The following is a 27,465-nucleotide window of genomic DNA, read 5'->3' as shown; positions in this document are numbered from 1 at the left end:
ATTGAACATAGGAACAATGTTGTACAGAGTTTATTCATCTTTCTTAACTTAAACTTTATGCCTGTTGATTACTAACTCTTCATTTCCTTTTCCTCCCAGCCCCTGGCAACTACTATTCCACTCTTAGATTCTATGAATTTGACTATTTTAGATGACTCATATGAGTAGAATCAAGTAGTATTTGTCTTTTTGAGACTAGCTTGTTTCACTCAACATAATGTTCTCAAGTTTTATCCATGTTGCTGCTTACTACAGACGTTCCTTTTTTAAAAAAGGCTTGATAGTATTCCATTGCATGTATATTCATTTTCATCATTCATTCATTCATCTGTTTCTAGATATTTAGTATTTTGTTTCTTTTTCTTGGCTGTTGTGAATACCGTTGCAATGAACATGGAAGGGCTAATTCATTTCCCAACAAATATTTTTGAGTGCTTACTATATTTTTCCCTAAGCAAATGCTTCAAAGTTAAAAAGGGTGGGATGGTAGTTTGCATGGGGGCAAATATTAATTGACTATATAGATACCAAATTTCAAACTGACAAGAGTTGTGCTGGAAAGATACAGAAGGGCTGAGAGGCTGTAACAAGGTGACCTAACTTAGTTGGAGGAGGTCCATGGAAGACTTCTCTTGTAAAGCAATCTTTGAGTTGTACAATTAATAGAACTGTGTTCTACTTACAGTAGTAACAGTTTCACCAAGGAGTTCCCTTACACGTGATAAAACCAAATTTCTTTTAGTAATTCTTCACATTGGTTTATTTGAACCCAAATAGAAGGAAATGGCAAACCACTCCAGTGTTCTTGCCTGGAGAATCCCAGGGATGGGGGAGCCTGGTGGGTTGCCGTCTATGGTGTCGCATAGAGTTGGACACGACTGAAGTGACTTAGCTGTAGCAGCAGAAGCTACTTAGCAATTTGATCAAAGCAACTGAGGTGGAATATCATCTACTTGCTCATGGCTGGGTGGTGGCCATGAGGTTAGACTTCTGCTGGGCTTCTCTTATGGACCCTGTGTGTGATTAGTTAGTCTGAGACCTATTTCCCCTAGGTAAGGAGGCAGATTTCCTGCATGTTGAGAACAAACTCAGTCCCAGGCACTGTTCCAGTGATTTAAGCACGTTCAGTCTTTTTCCTCACAGCCCACATCTAATCTAGTCTGTCAGCGATACCATGAAAAATATACCCCCAATATGACAACCTTCACAGTTTCCACTTTAGTTTAACCTACTATCATCTCAAATTTAGGCTTGTATGATCTTCTAATTGGACTTCCTGTTTGTGCTTGTTTGTCTCCATAATCAGTTTTCAACAGAGAGGACAGAATGAGGTTAAAAATTTAATCAGAGCATGACACCCCCACTCCCATTCAGAGTTCTCCAGTGGTTTTCCTTTCTCTTGCAAAGAAATGGGAACTTTGTACACTGTTGACAAAGCCCTGGATAACCTGTCCTTTGACCTCCCACCTATCTCCTAATGCTCTCACTCTCCCTCATTGCGACCTGGCCCATTGCCATTCCTGGTACCTTCTAAATCTGTTCCGTTTTTTTTGTTTGTTTGTTTGTTTGTTTTTTGAGCCTTTGCAGTTTCCATTGCTTCTGCCTAGCCATAGATACTCTTCACAAAGATGATCACATAACACGTTTCTTCACCTTATTCAGGTTTCTCCTCCAATTATCAGAGAAGCTTTCAGTGAATAGCTGATTCAAAATGCTAAGCTCTTCATTCAGTCACTCACTGTGCCCTCAGCCCCTTGCTTAGTTTGACTTTTCTTCATAGCCCTTACCATCTTCAACATATTTCAACATGTTTATTTGCATATATTCCAAAATATAAATTCCAGGAGGACAGAGGTTTTTTTTTAAGATCACTCCATATTCTCAAGAGAAGGCAAGAGCAACCCACTCCAGTACTCTTGGCTGGAAAATCCCATGGATGGAGGAGCCTGGTAGGCTCCTCCATCCATGGGGTCACCAAGAGCTGGACATGACTGAGCGACTTCACTTTCACTTTTCACTTTCATGCGTTGGAGAAGGAAATGGCAACCCACTCCAGTGTTCTTGCCTGGAGAACCCCAGGAACGGGGGAGCCTGTTGGGCTGCCATCTATGGGGTCGCACAGAGTTGGACATGACTGAAGTGGCTTAGCAGCAGCAGCTATAGTCTCAGAATCAAACATGGTGCCTGGTACACAACAGTATTCTGCAAATATTTCCAGAATATTCAGATTGACTGAATGCTGTCATTCAAAACTCTTCACCTAGGATGATCTTCAAAGGCAAGAACCAGAGATCCAGAAGCCCCCCATAGTGCTGTTTTGTTCCTTTTAGTGCCTTGATTTGGCAAATATTTCTTGAATAATAAATTAATATAGTCATGAACATTAAACTCTGTAAATTGCTGTTGAGAGGCAATACAGTTTTATTAGTAAGTGCATGGTCTTTGTGGTTAGTCTGGGATGTTTAAATTTTATTTCTGCTACTTGCTTTGTCAGATTGAGCAAACCACTTAACATCTTTGAGCCTGGGAGACCTGACCAGAAAAATCAGTTTAGTGGTAGGACTAGACATATGGGGAGGGCTGTTGTGAGGACTACATAAGGTGAGGAATGTACACAGCACTGGGTCTGCACATGTTATTCATAAAGTAATCCTCCAGCTTGGGTTAAGTGATCTCCTTGGCTCCTTGTGTATTTTTCTGGGGCAGAACAGCTATCTCAAACAATACTTTCAATGTGTCTATTTGTCTATAAGGTTTTAAGCCTTTGGAAGGAAAGGACTGAATTTTATTAATCTTTAAAATCCCAGAGCCAGTACATTGAAGGTCCTCAGCGAATCCGTTTTGAATTGGATAGGGCTGAATTAGAGGTGACAGCCCTCCTTCCAGAAAAAGAACACTGAGATACTGATCAGTATCAGTTTCAGTGTATCCTCAATAAGCATTGATAAGGCAGAGGAACCTGCCTATAGGCATGTTTGCAAAAAGTTAGTGGCAATGTCCATTCTAGACAAGCCGTAGACATGAGGTCTTAGTTGCGGTGGAGCAGAAGACAGTGAGGAGGAGGGGAGCAGAGCCTGCTGAGGAGAACTTCCCTTGGTGCCGACCTGGTCCCCTTCTCTACCACTATGCCCTTTGCCAAAGCTGGCTTCCTAAAGGCTCTAGATGGATCTCTCTTATCAGTTGCTAGGTAGAGCCATTGTGTCAGCTGAAGTAGTGGAAATTTCTAGTCAACTTATAAATAGTTGAAGAGCCTCTCTTGGCGAAACGTGAACCGAGCAAATACTCCATTTTCTCCTGGGAGGGTGGATCAGGATTCAGTGTATGACTGTCACGTCAGCCCTGTCAGGGCTGCTGTTCATGAGGCCACGCAGCTATAAGTTATTCATGGGAGCATAACAAACAAAGACTTAGCCCTCGTGAGTAATGAGCCTTCTTCTCCCGAAGCTTGCTCTCCAGCTAGAAGCCGAGGCGTGCAGGGTCACAGTGTCAGAAACAGAAATGCACCTCACATCCTTTAGGGCTGGCATACTGTACAAGTATATACAATGATGCCCTGAGCAACTCAAGGAAAATCCAGGGAATTTTATGCTCTCCCTGGGCACGTGGTGCCTGGGGTAGGGGGTGGTGTCTAATTCCTCCTTTTTCAGGGAAGCAGAGAAGGTACTTTCAGTGGTGATCAAGTTTCTGTCCTGGCTGGCTATCCAGTGGTTTTCATTTGTTTGTTATTTTGCTCATATATTCAGGTCTTTATTCACTGAGTTCTGTAATTAAAAGACCTGAGAGAAGTTTCTCAGAATGATACTTAGTTTTTCTTTTTAAAAATTTTATTTTATTTTTATTTTATTTTATTTTTAAATTTTACATAATTGTATTAGTTTTGCCAAATATCAAAATGAATCTACAACTACTATTTTTCTTTAAAGAGGTTATCATGTCACAGGATGAACAATGGTGTGTGGGAAGGAATCCTTTCTCTTTGGGTCTTTGTCATGGAGAAGCTCTGGGGGCTTTCTAATGGGTGGTGGGCAAAAAAAGGTATTGGTTTTGAGATCAGATGTATTTCAAATTCTAGGTCTTTCCTGAGACTATAGGCAGGTTACCTAAATTTTCCAAGCTCTCTACTGGGGGAAATTAAGCTGTGAAAAATTCTTGCTGAATGACAAATCACATGCAAGGCACCAGGCACTATCCCTTCGTATATTGGGTGATCAACAAATGTTTATTCCCTTTCTCCTCCAACTTCTCGCAGAAACAATACTCTCTTCCTCATTATTGCATTATTGACTTATTTGAATGCTGTTATCTAAGTTTTCTGATTACCCTTCAGAAAGTATTACCTACCACACTTAGGATAAAGCTTAAAATTTTCAGCATAGCCCTTTTCAAGTCTCTTGTATGCTGCCATATCCCTCACTCACAGGCTACAATTACTTCCTTTCAGTCCTATCTTCTGACTAAAGAGTCCAAAATGGTGACATTTTGACAGTACCTGAGGTAAATGTGAATCAATCACTGAAATTTTACTTCTTGTTTGGAAAAGAAAGTCGATAGTTTATGGGTAATTCTGTGGTATTCTAGGTCAGAATATAGGCTCTGGGCCTTGAATGTCTGGATTTAAATCCCAGCTCTGCCGCTGACTGCTGTGATCTTGGGTTAGCGACCCAGTCTCTCTGTGGCTTGGTTGTCTCACCTGTAAAGTTAGAATACTGTAATTCCTATGTCAGGGCTGGTTATGAAAATCAAATGAGTTTTACCTGTAATGAGCTTCTAACACCTGTAATGAGCTTATACCAGCACGTGGCACATTGTAAACATTGAAGATTTAAAAAAACAAACAAGCAGTCTTATAGTTCAGAGCAAAGGACCAGGTATGGACTCAGAATAGGGTAGGGAACCCACAGACAAGAGGTATAATAAGATTGAAAGCATCGTATTACCCTTCAAAAGCTGACAAAACTGAAGATTTAACGTCTCTATAAAAAGTAATATCACTGCAACTTCTTCCCCTCCTATGTAGAGTGGGTGAGTTTAGTGACAGACTGTTTTGGAAGGAGCTAGAAATATCAGTTTAAAAACTGCTTGGCAACCACTTTAGAATGATTATCTGACTTTGGGAGAATACTGAGGTATTCCTCTTACCCAGATTTAGAAATGTCACAGAGGCATAATGAATCATCATCTTTCAGAGGCTTTGAAAACATTTTCCCCATACTAAGTACTGCCTCTTGCCTATTCTGCTGGCAGTTCTAAACTTCAAGATAACCCACCAAACCCCAAGGAAGCTACAGAAGTCTGGGGATCTGCTTCAGGTCTAATTCCTTTGCTATACCCCGGTTCCTATTGTCCTGGCTCCCCCCACCCTCTCTTCTACCCTACAGATTCGTCTAAGTCATTCAAGGTAATCCCATCCCTCTTATCAGCCATGAGTGTGGACATGAGCCAGTGGAATACTAAGAAAGGGATTTGGGAGAAAGAACTCAGTTTTTCTCTCCTGCTGGATGAAAAAAGAAGCATGTTGCTCTGCTTGGTACTGGCAGCCATTTTCCAGCAAAGCCAGCGGCCCTAGGATGAACCCATGCTGTGATTGGCAGCTTGAGAGGGATGGGGGGAAGTGCATGCTGGGTGACACAGTTGAACTCCTGCAGCCGCCTCAACTCTGTACTTCATCTTGTGCATTACACCAAATTCCCTTATCGTTAAGCTAGTTTAGCTGTGGCTTCTGTTAAATGCAGTCTAACCAAATGCACCATGACTCTTCCTCCCTTGTGCCTTGTAAGGCAGTATTTATGTCAGTATGGACGTCCCCTGTAGGTTGTACATTACCTGAGGGCAGCTGCCCTGTCCCATTCATTTCTTATTTCTTTCTGAACTCTTAATATAGTGCCTTACAAACAGCCACAATTTCACTACTTGTTGATAAATAAGTGTTGAAAGCAATACACCCTGACAGCCTTTGGCTCTGTTTAACATCAGTGAAACCCCTATTAAAGAAAAGAGTTTGCTTTTTTGATTCATAATCATAAAAGTCAAAAGGTGAATAAGAGCATGGTCTTTCAGTATATTTTTTTCTGTTACTTGTGCAATGGTTGGAGGTAAAAAATTATTACAAATTAAACCATTGAATTCTGTTTTCATAACACACAACCAAATACACTCTCTTTCGCTTTCTCTCGATCAGGACTAATTTCAGGCAGTCTGTTTATAGAGTGAAGATGAATTTTATTGGTGACAAATGCACTCCTGCATTAACAAATTAAGTATGCTCTCAAAGGAGAAAGAACAAACTCAGAGAAAATTGGGTTGTCTGTTCTCGAAGTCTAAAAAAAGCACTTCTTTCCTCAGGGGGAATTCAGTATTTTCATAATCACATAGAAAGGAAAACATGTGCCTCTTGGGTATAACATTAAAATAAATTAATTTTGCTGCCTTATTCATCATGGCTAATGGCAAATGGAATGTTTATTTCTTGACTCCTCTTGCTCATAAAACCAGGTTTTTCTAGGACCTTCATCTCATTAAAGATGAATAGCTGTGTCAACTTATAGGGATGAAGAACGTGGTCTCTGTTTCTCTATTTTGGGCATTTTATTAATAGGTGAGTGGTCATGGGGAATAACAAGACCCTAAAGCATCATTGGAAAAGACTCTGATGCTGGGAGGGATTGGGGGCAGGAGGAGAAGGGGACAACAGAGGATGAGATGGCTGGAAGGTATCACTGACTCGATGGACGTGAGTTTGAGTGAACTCCGGGAGTTGGTGATGGACAGGGAGACCTGGCGTGCTGCGATTCATGGGGTCGCAAAGAGTTGGACACCACTGAGCGACTGAACTGAACTGAACTAAAAGCATCAGGATCTCAACTTCATGTTATGGGAATATAATCGTCTGTTTTTTTTCTCTTCTGTTCTTGGGATGTACAATGTCTTCTATTCCTTGGAAATATGTTCACTTATGATTAGACCCTGCTGACAGCCTTTAGATTCTCCTCTGTTCAGCCCAAATTGTGGTTGGTTTTCTCCCTATTTTCTCATAACACACACCCAATTTTCCTTCACCTGTTCTTCCACAATTAGTCTCTGTCTGTATACCCATTCTCCTGAAATACTAGATAATTTATTCAGTCATGCATATTTCTTTGGAATTCTTCAAGTTTGGTATGGAAGAGAAACAATTCATTGCAGATACAGATCACTACACATCATAGCTTCTAGTAAGATGAGATTCCCAATTTTTTTTTATTAAAGAGTATTAAAATTTTAAATAGTTGACTTTATGATGTTCAAAGTATTGGTGAAATATGAATGAGATCTGCAATTGACACTGGAGTCACTGAAAGATTCAGAAAAACAGCAGACCTTCTAGGAATCTCCCCAGCTGAAAATGTTGTAGCTGTTAACTGGAACCCTAATTGTTGTTATTCAGTTGTTAAGTTGTGTCTGACTCTGAGACTGTATGGACTGCAGCACGCCAGGCTCCTGTCTTCTACTATTCCCTGGAGTTTGTTCATATTCATGTCCATTGAGTCAGTGAGACTATCTAACTACATCATCCTCTGCTGCCCTCTTCTCCTTTTGCCTTCAATCTTTCCCAGCATCAGGGTCTTTTCCAATAAGTTGGCTCCTTGCATCAGGTGGCCAAAGTATTGGAGCTTCAGCTGCATCAGTCCTTCCAATGAATATTCAGGATTGATTTCCTTTAGAACTGACTGGTTTGATCTCTTTCCAGTCAAAGGGACTCAAGCTATTCTCCAGTACCACAATTTGAAGGCATCAATTCTTTGGTGCTTAGTTTTCTCTATGGTTCAACTCTCACATCCATAATAATTACTACTGGAAAAACAGTAACTTTGACTATACAGACCTTTGCTTGCAAACAATGAAGCAGAAGTAAATATTTTTCTGGAATTCCCTTGTTTTCTCTATTAGGGAACCCTAATATTTCCTCACAAAATATATAAGCTTTTGCAAACGAGAGTTGCCTTGTAATCACAGGCAGATTTGTACAAGTCTGGGAATATTTTGAGGGACCATAAATGTAACCATTAGTTTTGTGCTCTCTTTGACTTTTTTTTTCCAAAGTTATTAACAGTTATGACATTTGGCTAAGAAGGAATATTATCCAAGCTTGTTTTAAAATTTCTACCTGCCCACTTACTCAAGGTAAATAATTCTTCCTAGTACATTGATTGCAGACTATATATATATATATATATTTAAATGTAATTTCACTGGACTAATTTGAAGGAATAGTTCTTACTTGCAAGGCAGAGTTAAGCCTGGGTAAAACCAGAATAATCACCCTTACCAGAGAAATTGGGGGAAAAAAAAAACCCGCTAAGCATTTCTTCTCAGCTAGAAACTGGTTGAGCTGCAGCACAAATGTTGGATTCTTTTGCCTTGTTCTAACCGAGGGACAAGAGGTACGTGGCTGAATATGGGAGATGAGCAGTAAAGGGAAGATACTGCTACCTGCAGGGAAAGCCAAGCAAGCAGGGCTGGATGTGCTATCTAATCCAAAAGAATTCTTCACATAAAAGGAGAAACTAATCTTCAGTAAAAATGCTAACATGTATCTTGAAGCCATTTTTTCTGACCTTCAGATTACATTTTAAATCAAGATTAAGAAAAGAGGAAGTTGTCTTTTCCCAGGAGATTTCTGCCCCTCAACATGGTACTGTTGGTCTTAAACACGATTAACCATTTGACATGACTTCCCAAACTACAGACTGTTTGTATTAAACACATATTACAGTTTATTTTCCTGTATATAATTAGGAATAATCATTGCCGCCAGAATGTAAAATGATACATCAACAATAAGTAGAGATAACAGTAGCTGGATGCAAGAAAAGGCATACAAAGCACCTGAAGCTTATAATTACCTTTCTCTCCCCACCCCATGTATTTGTGTCATGATGCATCTGAGGTAACGTAGACCTCAGGTAGTCATTAAAATCACACGAATATTCCACTAGGATTTACTGTAAATAAGATATCCTATGGGTACATGGATTTTTACCAATAAAAAAGGTTAATAATTTGGAATGCGTTTTACCAAAACACGATTTCTTTTCAGGAAGTTTGAATTTATATATTTAACAGGGTACTACTCTGTGGTAGTCACTTTGCTGCTGCTGCTGCTGCTAAATCGCTTCAGTCGTGTTTGACTCTGTGCAACCCCATAGACGTCAGCCCACCAGGCTCCCCCGTTCCTGGGATTCTCCAGGCAAGAACACTGCAGTGGGTTGCCATTTCCTTCTCCAATGAAAGTGAAAGTGAAGTCGTTCAGTCATGTCCGACTCTTAGTGACCTCATGGATAGCAGCCTACCAGGCTCTTCCATCCATGGGATTTTCCAGGCAAGAGTACTGGAGTGGGTTGCCATTGCCTTCTCCGAGTCACTTTGAAAAATACACAAAGCAAAGAAACACGATCTCTCTTCAAGAAACTTATAATCCCCCCAAATGTGGAGCAAGACAAAACAGATGAAGAAGAAATATCATACCCATTGAATTTTGCTAAGTTGTACAGTCTGAATGGCATAGCTTTGTAGAAATTTTGAGAAAGGAGGTCAGGAGAGATGTGTAAAGGAAGTAAGCTGGCATTAAATTTTGATGATGAAGAAGGTTTATGTATATTCAGATAAAGTGAGGTATCAGAGATGTTGCCCATGATTCATAGGTGTTTCCAACTTAGTCTCAATTAGATTCTCTTCCTATTATCTGAGCTTTATTACATTCTTTCATTTAACCAGGATTTTCTAACATATACAAATAATTACACTTAGCATGAGAGAGAGATTCAAAAGCAATAAAACTCCCCAATCTGATCTAGCTTAGCAACAGAATACAGATTCATCAAACTCCTAGACAACAAATACACGGTAAGGTCCTTTGTTTTATCATTCCATGGTATGCGAACCATATGGCTGTAACCTTCCTAACATTTTCTCTACTCATAACTCAGAAAGTCCTCCACAGCAGGCCAAACAAGTTTTGGACAATCCAAAAACTTCCACTATTTTCAGTTTGGGGCAAAATTTGGCAGGTATGTTTGTCAGAGCTTTCATTTGACTTGTTGAAAGTTAAACTTAACTGTAAAACAACATATAATCAAAGTGGTTTAAATGAGACCTTATAAAGTCCAAAAGACCATGAATTGGCTCACTTAAAATGTTCTATAGATTATGTTTTAATTTATGTAAAGACAGTTTTTCAGATTTGTGAAAATTACATTTTATATATGATGTGAAATATTGTTTTCTTCTTCATGGCATATTATAAACATCTGTCTGCAAAACACAGGTTGGGCATTTTAAGTCATGACTTCATTAAGTTATTTAGCAAAATATCTTAATCAAATCTTGCCTAACATTATAGCTAAAGGCAGGTTTAATTTTAGCAACTTAAAATGTTTCATAACTGATTTGCATTGACTTGTATGCACATGTACTAAGTCACTTCAGTCGTGTCCAACTCTTTGTGAACCTATGGGACTGTAGCCTGTCAGGCTCTTCTGTCCATGGGGAGTCTCCAGGCAAGAATACTGGAGTGGTTTGCTGTGCCCTCCTCCATGAGATCTTCCTGACCTAGGGATCGAACCCACAACTTGTATAAGTATAACAAATTCCCTGGAGAAGTGTTGTGATTAGAAAACGGTGACCCTGGTTTTATCTGTATCCTATCTGTGGTCTTAACGGTCTTTTTCAAGCTTTTCACAAAAAGTCACATCCAAGGTTTCTGCTCATCCAGATATTACAGAGTAGTGATGAGTAAGAAAGGTAGACCCCACAGTTCAGGGTAAACATAACTGTTTCTGTGAGAGCAGCAGATGTGGGCATATGCTCTTTTTTCACCTGGTAGATCTGTAAGTCTACTCGTGATTTTGCAAAGGGACAATCTGAAAGAAGCACATAATGTAATCTCTTGAAGAGGTGTGTCACAAGATCATGTTTGTGCACTGGTACAAGTGTTTTCATAGTTCCCATGACTTCATAAACACAGCTTATGTCATTCAGATGTACCATGAGAATCAAATAAAAAAATGTGGATTGTATTTTGGGCTCCTGTGTAATTGCATCACTTAAGACCTATTGGGGTAGCTTGGTATCAACCACTCACTCATATAAATACTCTCATAGGAAATAACGATGTTGAGCTCATTAATTAGATTAGTATTGATTCAATTCCACAAGTAACATAATGCTTACTGCTAAGATATTAAGTATTTTGAGCAATATGCAGATGATAAAAGAAAATCCTACCCTCAAAAAGGATTTAAAATTTGGTAGGAGATATTAGGAGAATTACCCAGTGCTAATTAAAAAGAGGAAAGCTAAGTGCTTTGAAATTATAAGGTGCATGAAGGAAGTAGAATTATAGCAGAGTGATATAGAAAAGGAGAGAAGGAGGGAGGGAGAGAGGAATTGAGAGAGGGAGAGTGAGAGAGGGACAGAGAAAGAGAGAACTCTGAGTTGGAAACATCAGAAAAGGCTTCACAAGGGAGGCAGAATCAGAAATATAATGAGAGAATGAGCAAAGTAAATGATGTGATCCTCTGATTTTGAAGTCAGCTTTTTATTTTTCTTCTTCTTGGTCTATAAAGCTCTACTTTTGGGAATGGTTTTGAGAAAACAATCCTAGAGGCCCATAACTTAATGATTGGGCTGTGTAATAACAACATCCACTATTTTGTTGATCACTAAGTATAAAAGCATGATACAGACTTTAATACTATGAATATTTGGCTACCCCGATACTGCCTACACATAAAGAAGGAAATAAAGGAATGTCTGTGTATATTGCACATTTGGTTGGTAATTACAATTACAACTTAATATATTGGTTATTGTCACTGAATCCTTTCATGCTAAAGCTTTGCTGCTGTTGATGTCCTTTGCATAGCATGACAGCATTACAAGTTTTGAATAGGTCTTAGAAGATATCTCGTGTGCCTCTTCCTTATTTATTGCAGATGTCCAAACTGAAGTCCAGAGAGAGGCAAAGTCTTGTCTTCCATAGCAGAACTCAGATGTTAATTCGATTTTGTAGAGTTGTTTCCTAGAACTCATTTCACTGGACATGAGACACTTCCTTTACATGGTTTAACTTAATTGAGCATCTCTCAGTTATACAAATATATAGCATATGCAGTAGCTGTAGTAACTTTCTATTTTGACAAATTTGTTCTTCATAAAACACTACAAATAAACAGACACATTTATAAAATAGCAGTATCAAGGTCATTGTGACACCGGTCTTCCTGCTGATGAGTTTATATATATATGGCAATAGTTTTTTGCATAATGCAGTTAAGAGTAAATACATTCTGAAAAGTTCTAGAAAACCCTAGTGTTGACACAAAAGGTTATGTTTCAAGTTTCCAGGACACCTATATATTTGAAAATACACACAGATAAACAGACACAGAACTTATTAGTACTTCCCCTGGTTATTCAGGTGTAACACATACCACAGTGATACAAGTTAAATAGAACAAACTATAGAGGTAATCTCATTTTATAATTTTACTATCTATTTTAAGTTATGTGGCACCCCAGATAGCACCAATATGCTCATTTAGGGTTTTATCTACATAAAAGGCAACATGTAGAACTTGTCTCACTTTGCACTCTGACTCATATTATGTGGCAACAAGTAACTTGAACCTTGAAACTATTGGAAAAAATGATTGTAGACATCATTATAGGTTACTGGGTTTAAACTCATTCAACTTCGGAGGCTGTTTTATAATATATTGTGTAAACAGGAAAAAAAAGCTAAAGGTCACTTTCTTGTAAAAAAAAAAAAAGCAATGCCTTCTTTTATATAAAAAATATTTTTATTGCAGTTATCTTAAAGTACTCAGAGGCAGTATTACCAGGCATTGAGTTTAGAATGGAGAGGAGGCACAGAAGTAACCTTTGTATCTTGTGGAGACAAATTAATTGGATCCAATTCTACACTTTGACTCAATAATCAAAAACTTGGTACTTGATCACAAACAAGTAATCTTATAAAGAAAACATATGCTTGCAAAATGACTCATTAAATCATCATCCATAGCCAGGCATAATTAGAAAATACACTGGATTGATATCTGGTAATGTGGAATTAGTTTAGTAACTTACAGCATACCCCCTTCCTGCAGGAGGGCATGACAATCCATTCCAGTATTCTTTGCTTGGAGAATCCTATGGACAGAGGAGCCTGGTAGGCTACAGTCCGGGGTCGCAAAGAGCTGGACACGACTGAAGCGACTAAGCAGCAGAAGCAGCAGCATACCCCTTAGCCACATAAAATGGTGAAGCTGAGTGACTCTAAAATTTTTTATTAAATATTGCATGATATTATTTCAGCAAGAAATGTGTTGAAATATAAAAATAATAATCTGCAAAATACACATGCCTTTTTGAATAATATTATTAGCTGTGATATTCCACATTATAGAAGATTTTAAATGTTTGAAATCCAAACAAATAAGTGTGTTGGTTTGATTTTCAAAAATAAACAAAGGAATTTAAGTGCTATCTTTTTAAAGGACACTCCAAATAATACCATTATAATAACGGTATTATAAAAAGTTATAAATTGTATCATAAGCCTAGATTACAATTTTACATGATGCTGCAAAATACAGCATCTTTAAAATGCTGACTGATGCTTCTTTCATTTTTAGTAATTCCTAATCATGGTCCAAGGCTGTAAATGGTCCCACTGTAACTGAAACAGTGGCATTTTGTTTCTTCCAAACGAAGGCAAGACATAACTATTGGGAAAAAGATTGTCCTGACTCGACTTCAGATTTTGCCCCCCCTTTTTTTTTTTTTTGCAGTCCACAGCAGACACAGTACTCTAAAAGCCATAATACTTTTACGAGCCACTTTGGAGGAAAAAAAGATTTCACTGAAATTCAAAAATCTGACTTGGTAAACTAACAGCAAAACCTTGGGATGGAAGAATCGAGTTTGCACCTTGAATCAGAGACTGTGGAGGAATCCTAAGCCCTAGGGTCAGCTTTCCCTCCCCACCTGGACATGGAGGGCCTTTGGACCCTCCTCAGTCTTACTGAAGGGAGGCACTTAGGGAGGATTTTCGAGGAAGAACATGAGTGTAGATGCTGGAGAGGGTCTTATTCTTGTCTCTCTTTGCCATGAAAGCCAGAGGTAGGAGACTGAGACCTCTAGAGGGCTGAGGTTTCTGGAAAGAGGCGGAGCTGGTGTCTCACTCTCTGTGTGGAATTCTAGAAGGGACACCTCTCAGGCCCCATGTCTGTGTGGGGCTGCTTTAGGAGATGGAGACAGTGGGACAATGATTCAAACAGAGAATGTCTTCCACCGCCTCACCTTCAAATCCCCTCGTCCTTGGGTGCATTTAGGAATTTCAAAGCACTGTCTGTATTCAAGGGACTAGGAAATGTATTTGAGAACAGTGAACATTCTCTCTGATGGGGTTAGCACGGTGCTAAGAGGAGGGGCCGCCTAGCAGAGACTCCAATGAGAGAGCCTCAGAGAATCAGCAGCTGTAGCAAGTGCTGAGGGGCCAGCAAGACCACAGAGTTTCCTGAACAGAGCTGGATAGATGCTTTATCGAGCCCCATAACCAGCTGGGAACACCTACTCTGGATGCAGCAGAAAGGAACAAACACCTAAGGCAGTAAGAAGAGGGTGTGCAGACCAGGTCAGAGGAGGGGCCAAGACCAGAAGCCCCTGCCCTACAAGCCAGGATGACACATAACCCTGAGAACTTCTGTCTCTCCTAGGAGAAAGAAGAACCAGGGATGGGCACAGAGAGCAATTGCTAAGAGACAGAGTTTAAAAACAGAAGAATGGCTTTTCCACCATTAGCAGAAATGAAAGCTTAAGGCTTAAGTTACTTTTAACTGTAATATATAAAGACGTTTCAGTTTCTGCACACCTGTGTTTTGTGCCTCAAGAATAAATACTTGTTAAAAAAATATTTTTTGGTACATGTGCATATGTAAATCTCAAAGAGAATAAGATTTTGTTAGGGATTGCTGGCCTTAGGGACCACACTGAGTCCAAATTTACAGTGGCTCAAGGTTGGCCAGGCCAGAGGTAGGGATTCAGGGCAGCAGATCCAGAGTCAGGAGAGATAGGGGGCAGGATGGATAAGACATGCAGTAATGTCCAATTCACTTTTTACCCAGATGCGACTGTAGCTCTGAAAACCAGGGAACTGCTAGAAATTTGTCTAATTTGATGTAAATCAGGGTGAGTTTGGTGTGGAGAAGAAACCAAGCTGTTTAGATAGCTTTGGACTAGGATCTAGAAATTCAGATTAAAAAAAAAAAGATTACAAACTATGGCATTTGAGGCATATTGCCTTATGGATTATTTTTAAGTTTATTTCCTACAAAAGCCAGGAACATGACTGACTGGCCCCTGGGTAGTATAGAGGGAAATTTTGCATCTGGTTAAGAGTTAAAAATATAAACAAAAAAACATGGCTGCTATATGATCCACAACTGGATGGAAGGCTAGAAGAGGTCGCTATAACAAACACAATCACAATGAAAAAGCCCCAAAGATTACGAGACTTAAAAGAATGTGACACAGAGACAAAGAGAGCAACCACGTTTGGGAAAAATAGTGCTAATAGACTTACTCAATGCTGAGCTGCCGCAAACCTTCGATTTATATAAAAAAATGCAATATGTGTGAAGAGCAATAAAGTAAAGCACAATAAACCAAGATATGTCTGTAATCTTACACATTCTTTAATTAGATATTTATTTCTTTCTGGTCTTGGTATCAGCAATGCTGCTGCTGCATCGCTTCAGTTGTGTCCGACTCTGTGCGACCCCATGGACTGAAGCCCACCAGGCTCCTCCGTCCATGGGATTTTCCAGGCAAGAGTACTGGAGTGGGTTGCCTTTGCCTTCTCTGGGTATTAGCAATACTTGTGCTTTTTATAGCACTATTTTTTTTTTCTTAATCTTATGGACACTATGGATTGTGCAAGTGCTCAGATTTTCCTTTTTATGTTGATAATTAAGTTTACTGCCTATCTATGAGAGTAGAAGAAAAATTTGACTTTTTTTTTTTTTTTGCAACAATTTTTCTTTGGCTGCATACTATATCACTATTCTCATCTTTCCTTTGTGTTTGTCTATTGTAGGTCGAATTGTGTTCCCCACAAAGATATGTGAAAGTCCCAATTTCTGATATCAATGAATATGACCATGTTTGGAAATAGGGCCTTTGCAGATAGAACCAAGTGAAGAAGTCATGTTGGATTTCAGTTCAGTTTAGTAGCTCAGTTGTGTCTGACTCTTTGCAACCCCATGAACCTCAGCATGCCAGGCCTCCCTGTCCATCACCAACTCCAGGAGTTCACCCAAATCAATGTCTATTGAGTTGGTGATGCCATCCAACCATCTCATCCTCTGTCTTCCCGTTCTCCTCCTGCCCTCAATCTTTCCCAGCATCAGGGTCTTTTACAATGAGTCTTTGCATCAGGTGGCCAAAGTATTGGAGTGTCAGCTTCAACCTCAGTCCTTCCAATGAACACCCAGGACTGATCTCCTTTAGGATAGACTGGTTGGATCTCCTTGCAGTCTGAGGGACTCTCAAGAGTCTTCTCCAACACCACAGTTCAAAAGCATCAATTCTTCAGTGCTTAGCTTTCTTTATAGTCCAACTCTCACATCCATACATGACCACAGGAAAAACCATAGCATTGACTAGACGAACCTTTGATGACAAAGTAAAGTCTCTGCTTTTCAATACGCTATCTAGGTTGGTCATAGCTTTCCTTCCAAGGAGTAAGTGTCTTTTAATTTCATGGCTGCAATCACCATCTGCAGTGATTTTGGAGCTCAGAAAAATAAAGTCAGCCACTGTTTCCCCATCTATTTGCCATGAAATGATGGGACCAGATGCCATGATCTTAGTTTTCTGAATGTTGAGCTTTAAGCCAACTTTTTCACTCTCCTCTTTCACTTTCATCAAGAGGCTCTTTAGTTCTTCTTCACTTTCTGCTGTAAGGGTGGTGTCATCTGCATATCTGAGGTTACTGAGATTTCTCCCTGCAATCTTGATTCCAGCTTGTACTTCTTCCAGCCCAGCATTTCTCACGATGTACTCTGCATATAAGTTAAATAAGCAGGGTGACAATATACATCCTTGACATATTCCTTTTCCTATTTGGAACCAGTCTGTTGTTCCATGCCCAGTTCTGTTACTTCCTGACCTGCATATAGGTTTCTCAAGAGGCAGGTCAGGTGGTCTGGTATTCCCATCTCTTTCAGAATGTTGGATTTGGGTGGGCCTTAATCCAACAACTAGTGTCTTTATAAGTAATGGGAAATGTGAACATAGATACATAAACACAGATAGAGCTCCATGTGCTGATGGAAGCAGAGAGTGGAGTGCTATGCTTCCAAGACAGGGAGCCCATTGAGAGTGACTCTGGAGGGCCCAAAGAACAGAACACAAAAAATTGAGCCACAGAGGGTCATCTCCAAGCCTTGAAAACCTAACAGAATTTGCCCTGCTGTGTTTGGAGCTTGTTTTAGACCAGTTCCAAATTTTATTTCTTCCATTTTTCTCCTCTCAGAATATCTATCCAATATCTGTCCTATCACTGTGTTTTGGAAGTATATCACCAGAATAGATTTTCTTTACCTATGCATTTTGCTGACTCTGCTAACAGTATACTTGATGGCATCTTGCAGAAAGCCACCTCAAAATTCCCAAGAAGACAACATGATTAGGGAGCAAGTGACTCTGGGTTTGAAAAGCCATAGATATCCTTCATGTAGGTGTTTCATTAAGATGAAACAAATCTGGGATTTGCTAAGAGATGGGTCAAGCCAGCACACATTCAGGTTTGACTTTCCATGGCATGTGCCCTACTTAATGTGGCCACATAGAGGCTCTAGGTAAGACAGCAAGCAGAAGCACTGAGGGTATTTCCTAAGACAGAACAGAGGTGTGGCAAAGGCATTTATTTCCCTTCTCATTTCCATTTTATGCATTTCAGGGTTTGGCAGGGGTGAGCTCCGCATTCTGTAGATGGTAATGCAACGCTGTCAAGGAATCAAATCAAGCAAGATTTCCTCTGAGCTGTTGTCTGGCTTCCTGTTATTTACCTGAATGTTTTCTTTTACCCTTGAAAGTAGACAACAGCGAACCTTAAAAGTGGGGCCGGGGGGCAGCTTTTAAGCTTTCTATCCTTATTCAGATCAATTTGGAACCAAGTCCCACCTCCCATCTCTTCTAATTTTGATGTACATTCTCCAATGGCTACTGGCCAGAGCAGAATTCAAGAAATGATAAATACTCATTTATTCCCAGACACAGCAGTTTGTGAGCAGATAGGAGACACCACTTACCATCATTAAACCTATTTCATTTTTTGTGTGTGTTTGTGTGCATTAATATCAGCTGGGGTTAATCTTGGTGTCATCTGCCTTAGAGATTAACTTTTGCTAGCATTTGAAACAGGTTTTTTAGTCTTAGTGACTTTCGTGCTCAATAGTTCACATTTGCTTTCTTCAACCTTCAGCAATGATCTATAATACGAATGTCAAATTAAATTAATCTGGTTTAACACCAAATAGCTATTATCTCAGTCAGCTGAGATATCAGAGAAACCCAGTAAATTTTAAATACCTCTGGAAGAGAAGAAAAGCTTGCTTGTTCTAGTGCTCAGGAGAAAAGTGTCTATGATTCTTAAAATTCTGAATGTCTCCCGGAAAACAGGTCAATTAAACATCACAGTGCTGTTTTTTCCTTTTTTAAAAAAATGTAATGACCACTCAGAATTTCTGTCTTAGCCTATCACTGGACGATTGGGTTGACCATCAAATTGAAGTTGGTCAAAGAAATACAAACCAACCTCAGGGTTCTCAATATCTAGCTATGTTTTGGTACATCTGAAACTCTGAACTGGTCTCAATCAGGTTATTGCATAGCTGAGAAACACATTGTTGTGTTTGACAAACACTGAGAGCATTAGAGGCAGTGAGTTGGCACAAATATTGCATGCCTTGGCAAAAGCACGGCCAGACTAGACATGGCATCCCACGTGGACAGCACCTGCCCCTGAAATTAGCCCACCATTCTTCAGAGGACAGCTCCTCGCCCACAAATATGTCCTTTTATTTATTCATTTTTAACCTGAAGATTGACTAAAGGAAAGAGAAAGCACAATTACTTTGGTTTGAACAAACATGCAGCCATCCAATTAACTTGAAATTACACAGGTAAAAAGCATACTGACTAAATTATCATTTAATGGTTTATAATAAAGAGAGATGCTTGCTTGCTTGCTTTCAAAACAGAATCAAGAAAAGGGAATGCAAGACATGTGAGTGTGACATGAAAGCGGAGTGATATTTTGCTGAATTAAGCAAGACAAAGCACTAGAAAAAATAGAGGTGACTAAGTAATGTGTAAAGACAATTTGTACATGGAAATCAGTCCCTACACGTGAAACATAAAATGTCTTTAGTAAATTTGCATTTACTAAAAAGAAGATGGAATCCTGTTTCTCCACCATATTTTTTCCCTTTTGAAAATTATGCACATTTTAAAAATTATGCACATTTTAAAAATTATGCACATTTCATGTACTACAAGCTCGTTGACACTATTAATAAGAGAATTATAAGCATGCTCAGTCACTCAGTCGTGTCTGACTCCTTGTGACCCCATGTACTGTAGCCTGCCGGGCACCTCTGTCCATGGGCTTCTCTAGGCAAGGATACTGGAGTGGGTTGCCATGCCCTTCTCCAGGGTATCTTCCCGACCCAGGGATTGAACCGGGGTCTCCTGCACTGCAGGAGGACTCTTTACTACCGTGTGAGCCCCCAGGGAAGCCCAGCTTATGAACTAAGAGAATATATTCATGTAAATCAGAAGAATGAAAAGGATCAAACTTTTAGGTAGCAATGAGAGAAACAAAAAAAAAAAGATACTTCATGGTCAAATTATTGTAAACTATACATTTCCCCCCCTCTACATTTCCCCCCCATAAGCATCTACATTTTAGACAGATGCTTACTATAGTATTTCCAAATAGCATCAGATGATTGCTAAGATGCAGCATAGTCCTAAAAATATTTCAGTATGTAGATTCTAAGACATACTTGATGCTTTCAAGCATCTCACACCAAGCATGGTTCTCAGAAGCAAAAACAGTACATAAAATACTGTATTTTTAAGGTAGAATATTTTAATAAGGTAAGTACAGCTGCTCTGGAGTCAGACTTGTTGAGTTTGAAACATGCTGCTATTCAATACCTGTGATCTGGGGCATTTTGGTTAACTATATAATCTCAGTTTCCTCATCTGTGAAATTAGTATAACAGTAAACCTATCACATGAAATTGTGTGAAGACTAAATGAAATAATGCATGTAGAGCTTAAAACAAAACCTAGCATATTATATATAGCACATTATTCTAGCCCATTATGAAAGATTCCCTGGAGAAGGAAATGGCAATCCACTCCAGTATTCTTGCCTGGAGAATCCCATGGACAGAGTAGCTTGGGGGGCCACAGTCCATGGGATTGCAAAGAGTCGGATATAACTGAGTGACTAACACAACACATTCTGACTGCTCCATAAATGTTAGCCAAAATTCATGTTAATGTGCCTGCTTAAACACTAATTTTCAAATGAGCCATGCAAAGCTTTAATATCATTTGGGAACTGAGCCACGAGGCTGATGAAATCACCAAGGATTTGTTCTTGTCGTTTGTATGAAAAGGAAAAATGGCATCTAACCTTAGTATGTCCGTACTGTGAAGTAGACAAAATCTGTGCTGGCCCTTGCCCCACTTTGTACCTCCTTGTTTGCTTTACCCTGAACTGCAGGGGCTGGAAGTGTAAAACACATACATCTCTCTCTCTTTTTTGTCAACAGGGTTCTGAGTTTGTATTACCTCCCGTCGGTTAAGATTGTTATTGTTGTTCAGTCGCTAAGTTGTGTCCAACTCTTAGCAACCCCATGGGCTGTAGCCAGCCAGGCTCCTCTGTCATGGGATTTCTCAGGCAAGAATACTGGGGTGGGTTGCCATTTCCTTCTCTAGGGTATCTTCCCAGTCCAGGGATTGAAACCCATGTCTCCAGCATTTGCATCTGGATTCTTTATCACTGAGCCACCAGGGAAGACTATAGTAAGATACATTTTATGATATTTGTAAGGCAGAAAAGAGGCGGAGGTGTGCTGACTTGTATCATAAAGCTCAAAGAAGCCAAGTGCATATCCCTATCCAGCTGATAGACAGAGTGCCTGAAGAACTATGGACAGAGGTTCATGACATTGTACAGGAGACAGGGATCAAGACCATTCTCAAGAAAAAGAAATGCAAAAAAGCAAAATGGCTGTCTGAGGAGGCCTTACAAATAGCTGTGAAAAGTGTAAAGATGGGCTCAATAAAGGACAGAAATGGTAGGGACCTGACAGAAGCAGAAGATATTAAGAAGAGGTAGCAAGAATACACAGAAGATCTGTATAAAAAAGATCTTCATGACCCAGATAATCATTATGGTGTGATCACTCACCTAGAGCCAGACATCCTGGAATGTGAAGACAACTGGGACTTAGGAAGCATCACTATGAACAAAGCTAGTGGAGGTGATGGAATTCCAGTTGAGCTATTTCAAATCCTGAAAGATGATGCTATGAAAGTGCTGCACTCAATATGCCAGCAAATTTGGAAAACTCAGCAGTGGCCACAGGACTGGAAAAGGTCAGTTTTCATTCCAATCCCAAAGAAAGGCAATGCCAAAGAATGCTCAAACTACTGCACAATTGTGCTCATCTCACACGCTAGTAAAATAATTCTTAAAATTCTCCAAGCCAGGCTTCAGCAATACGTGAACCCTGAACTTCCAGGTGTTCAAGCTGGTTTTAGAAAAGGCAGAGGAACCAGAGATCAAATTTCCAACATCTGCTGGATCATCAAAAAAGCAAGAGAGTTCCAGAAAAACATCTATTTCTGCTTTATTGATTATGCCAAAGCCTTTGACTGTGTGGATCACAATAAACTGTGGAAAATTCTGAAAGAGATGGGCATACCAGACTACCTGACTTGCCTCTTGAGAAACCTATATGCAGGTCAGGAAGCAGCAGTTAGAACTGGATATGGAACAACAGACTGCTTCCAAGTAGGAAAAGGAGTACATCAAGGCTGTATATTGTCACCGTGCTTATTTAACTTATATGCAGAGTACATCATGAGAAATGCTGGGCTTGAAGAAGCACAAGCTGGAATCCAGATTGCTGGGAGAAATATCAATAACCTCAGATATGCAGATGACACCACCCTTATGGCAAAAGTGAAGAAGAACTAAAGACCTTCTTGATGAAAGTTCAAGAGGAGAGTGAAAAAGTTGGCTTAAAGCTCAACATTCAGAAAACTAAGATCATGGCATCCGGTCCCCTCACTTTATGGCAGAATAATGGGGTAACAGTGGAAAAAGTGTCCGACTTTATTTTTTTGGGCTCCAAAATCACTGCAGATGTTGATTGCAGCAATGAAATTAAAAGACACTTACTCCTTGGAAGGAAAGTTATGACCAACCTAGACAGCATATTAAAAAGCAGAGACATTACTTTGTCACCAAATGTTTGTCTAGTCAAGGCTATGGTTTTTCCAGTGGTCATGTATGGATGTGAGAGTTGGACTATAAAGAAAGATAAGCACCGAAGAATTGATGCTACTGAATTGTGGTGTTGGATAAGACTCTTGAGAGTCCCTTGGACTGCAAGGAAATCCAATCAGTCCATCCTAAAGGAGATGAGTCCTGGGTGTTCATTGGAAGGACTGATGTTGAGGCTGAAACTCCAATACTTTGGCCATCTGATGGGAAGAGCTGACTCATTGTAAAAGACCCTCATGCTGGGAAAGATTGAGGGCAGGAGTAGAAGGGGAGGACAGAGGATGAGATGGTTGGATGGCATCATCAACTCAATGGACATGGGTTTGGGTGAACTCTGGGAGTTGGTGATGGGCAGGGTGGCCTGGCGTGCTGCAGTTCATGGGGTCGCAAAGAGTCAGACACGACTGAGCGACTGAAATGAACTGAACTGGACTGATCCAGCTCTGCATTTGGGAGCTTTAAGTCAGCCGTGGTGGGAGTATTTACTTTAAGGAAGTTGGTAAGTACTACAAATCAGCATTTTATTCCTGTCCAGTGAGTCAGTTGTTACATAATTTTAGCATACAACTGGGTAGAAACCGTACTATCATTTTACTAGTATTGGCAGGGAAATAATTGGGCTGTGATGGAAGTGAGGCTTTGCAATGATCTCTGGATGTTCCATTGCTTATCACCACTTGTCTCAGACCTGCAGACATCTGTGAACACTGGAGGCAGTTAAGTGAAAATCCTAACCTGGGTCACAGAAGCAATTTTCTGATTGAATCCGTGGTAGTGCTGTGCTAGCGGAGCCTTCTCTGGCTCTTGCCTTTCCATCAGCTTTGTAAGCACAAAATTTTGGTTAAGTTTCTTCCTGCCTAAAATACCTAAAATATTTTGTTTTTCTGATGAAATGCTGATAACACATTATGATGTAAATATGTGAAAATAGTGTAATTATCTTGGCAGCACTCATGTCTACATGAAAAATATTAATATTGGCTTTGAAAAAATTAGTGATAACAATTATTGATTATATATATAATATGTATGCAAACACACACACACACACATATATATGGATAACATTGCTGAGTTTACCTGAATATGAAGACAGATTCATTGGAATAAAGGAAACAAGTGAAACTAAGTACTTGTAGGGTATTTAAATTGGAAGATTTTGGCATTTACAGGTCTTAGAAAAATTTAAATCAAAGACTAGAAATACCTGTTAGCACTTTGAGGAAGAAAGTTTAGGGTTTCTTTTGCTTTTCTGAAGTAAAAAAGGAATACAGCTAACTCCTTTGAATTTGAATAAATCTAACTCTTTCTAATCGGAGAAGGCAATGGCACCCCACCCCAGTACTCTTGCCTGGAAAACCCCATGGACGGAGGAGCCTGGTAGGCTGCAATCATGGGGTCGCTAAGAGTCTGATACAACTGAGCGACTTCACTTTCACTTTTCACTTTCATGCATTGGAGAAGGAAATGGCAACCCACTCCAATGTTCTCGCCTGGAGAATCCCAGGGACGGGGGAGCCTGGTGGGCCGCCATCTATGGGGTTGCACAGAGTCGGACACGACTGAAGTGACTTAGCAGCAGCAACTCTTTCTAATAGAGCTGAATACATAAATCAGTAAATAATCCAGATTTACATATTAAATGAATATTTAATGAATATCTATGCTGAGTTGTGGTTCTCTTCTAGGGGGATATAAAGAGAAAAAGATATAATATTTGATCTTAAAGAAATTATCAAAGAAATACTCAAGTATAATATAAGCCAGAAGGATGTAAATTTCTTACTAACAAATCAGGTAAAGCTATGTGAATAGTAATGTGAACTGGGATTTCTTCCAGGTGATTCAATATTCCTTATTTAGTTTTCAGGCTGAAGCATGAGTCAATTTTCAAGGATTAAGTGGAAGTGAGCACTGAGGTTGCTGGAGAAAATGACAATGTGATAGAAAATTTTGGTAAAAATTGAGAGGAAGGAAAGTATTCCTTCCAAAGTTATTTCTTAAGTGTATGCTATGTGCCAAGCTGACTCTGTGGTGATGGCCATGTGGATATAATTCCTTCCCGCATAGAGCTTATAATGCAGTGAAGAAAACTGAAAAGTGTTTGGATAATAGTATCCATCCACAATTCATGTCCACCAGCAACCTCAGAATGTGATCTTACTTTGGAATAGTGTCCTTGCAGAAATAATTATTTAAGAATCTTAAGATGAAGTCCTCCTGGGTTTAGAATGTCCTTATATGAACAGGAGAAGATACAGAGAAAATGGCCATGTGAAGACTGAGATAGAGATTAGAGTTATGCTACTATAAGCCAGGATTCACAGGTGGCGCAGTGATAAAGAATCCACCTGCCAATGCAGAAGACGCAAGAGACAAGAGTTCAATTCCTGGGTTGGGAAGATCCCCTGAAGTAGGAAATGGCAACCCACACCAGTATTCTTGCCTGGAAAATTCCATGGACAGAGGAGTCTGGTGGGCTACAGTCCATGGGGTTACAAAGGGTTGGACATGACTGAAGATACATGGACTGTAAGCCAAGGAACACCAAGAACCACCAGCAGTTGGAAGAAGCAAGAAATGGGGAGTGTGGCCCTGCTGAAACACTGATTTTGGTCTTTGGCACCCAGAACTGTGACAGAATAAATTTATGTGTTTTAAAGTCCCCAGTTTTGTGGTACTTTGTTGCAGCAGTCCTAGAAAATAATAATATCAAATAAATAAATAGATTGAATGCTGTATTATAAATGTTATGCTAGAAGATTCAGTTAGTTTGTAAGAATGGATAGGAAAGTGGCTAACTTAAAGTAGGTGTCAAACTTAGCTAAAGTTTTCTTAAAAAAAAGACATTACCATTAGCTCATTGGGTTATGTTGGGAACATCTCTTAAACTTTGTGGGCTTCAGCTTTCCTTTTCTGTAAAGTGAAGAATTGGACTCCATGACCAATTTTTAAGGTTCATGTCAGCCTGAAAATTGTGTGAGTCAGTGACTATTACAGGAAAGGGTGAAGGCAAAGAGAAGGGGGGTGGGTGAAGGGGCAAAGCGGCTTGTGAATTCACACAAGGATTTGAGACTCTCACCTGAATCCATTTATTCCAACAGAGACGTCCATAAACCAAAATACATTTTTTGCTAAGTTTCAGCAAAAACTCAGCATTTTGATCAGAATTCTACTTGAAAGTAAAGAAACTTGACAACTCTTTGTTCCTTTTAGTAAGATAATCTTTATGTTCAGAAGTTTAAAGTGAAATTTGTGAAGACAGTGAGATAAGAACATATCTATGATGATAGAAGGATATTAAAGGATAAAACTAAAACTCTGAAACCCCACCTTAACTTAGCTACACCCACACAGGAAATGATACCACCCATCACCTCACTTTATGAGCGGATAGTGAGTAATTTGGTAGAATGCTAGTAACACCATATTGGCAATGTAATTTACAATTTTTTTTTTTTAAACTGCTCATATCCGAATTTAAACTTGTTAAGATGAGTGAAAAGGCACTTAGGATTAAAAGCCTAAGGCTTTTAAAAGCTAATTTTGGAGCCTTAGACCACTTTTCTGTGACTACCACCTACCATTATCAAATTAACTGAATTCTTATGGTACAGAGTAGAGATAAGGATCAGAGCCTAAGATTATAGGGAATTTGTTCCTCTCCTTTTGTCCTAAATGGGAACAGAATTTTGGAAAGACCCTGAGCCCAGGCGCATCCTTCAGTTTGGATCTTTAGTGATCCCACTTCAAGACTGATACACATATTTGGGGGTACACTTTGTAACCTCCACTTTTATGACTCACTCCAGGAAGACTCTATAAGGAAAGAAATGAAAAAGATATAAAATTCTCAAGTTGAAGTTAAAGATTTTTTTCTGTGTGAAAGACAGATGATGGTATTATTAATAGTGAAGGATAAGAGCTGAAACATTTGAATGTTCAGCTAAATATCCCTAAATTTCTCCGTTCACTGTGGATAGAAATAACCACTTGAGGTATTTCCGTAATCTCAGTTTCAACTCCAGCCAGGAATCAAGAGGGAAAAAAATCCCTTCTCGAGCAGTTTATAAACTAAAAATAAAGATGACAAAAAGTCAGATTCAGATTAAACTGGAAAAGCTGGTGGTTCAGAGCAGTAGTTTTATCTCCCTAAGACAGAAATATATAGGCTACAGTATGATAAACCATAAGTATTTATGATATATATATATAGAAATAATTAGTGCCCAGTTTTATTCAATACATACAAGATCAATTAAACGTTGGCAATTGACACTGATTATTAATGAGTCCAAATTGGCCACATTTTCTGATCACTGATGGCTAGAATCTAAAAGAAATAATGTATGCTACTAGTTATACAATGCTTTCAAATTGCAGTGCTGGAGAAGACTCTTGAGGGCCCCTTGGACAGCACAGAGATCAAACCAGTTAATTCTAAATGAAATCAACTCTTCTTGAATATCTTCCAGGGTTTTGGTGAGCTAAGACAGAAAAATATAGCTCCAGTTCTGCTGAGTTGTTACAAAGAACTATAATTACATTTTATAGTATTTAGCTCAACCAAATAATTTTTTGATTTTAAGCATAATGTAGCAACAATAGATTGAAACCTTTGAATTTTTCCCCAATATTACTGTTGTGTCTTAAAGTCCCACATGCACAACAAAAGAACCCCAATAATATGCTCTTCCTGTAATGTAGCTCTGAGAAGGGGTTGTCTTGGTAGAATTCCAACCTTAGACATTATATTTTTGTCTTTAGTAAGGAGGGAAATATTTTGGACTAGAAAGAACATTGAATCTTTAAGTGACCTGGCTTCCAGT

Source organism: Bubalus bubalis, chromosome 4 (genome assembly GCF_019923935.1).
Source record: "Bubalus bubalis isolate 160015118507 breed Murrah chromosome 4, NDDB_SH_1, whole genome shotgun sequence".
Taxonomy (NCBI): domain Eukaryota; kingdom Metazoa; phylum Chordata; class Mammalia; order Artiodactyla; family Bovidae; genus Bubalus; species Bubalus bubalis.
The sequence above is the reverse complement of the archived record's forward strand: the minus strand, read 5'-3'. Positions refer to the sequence as shown.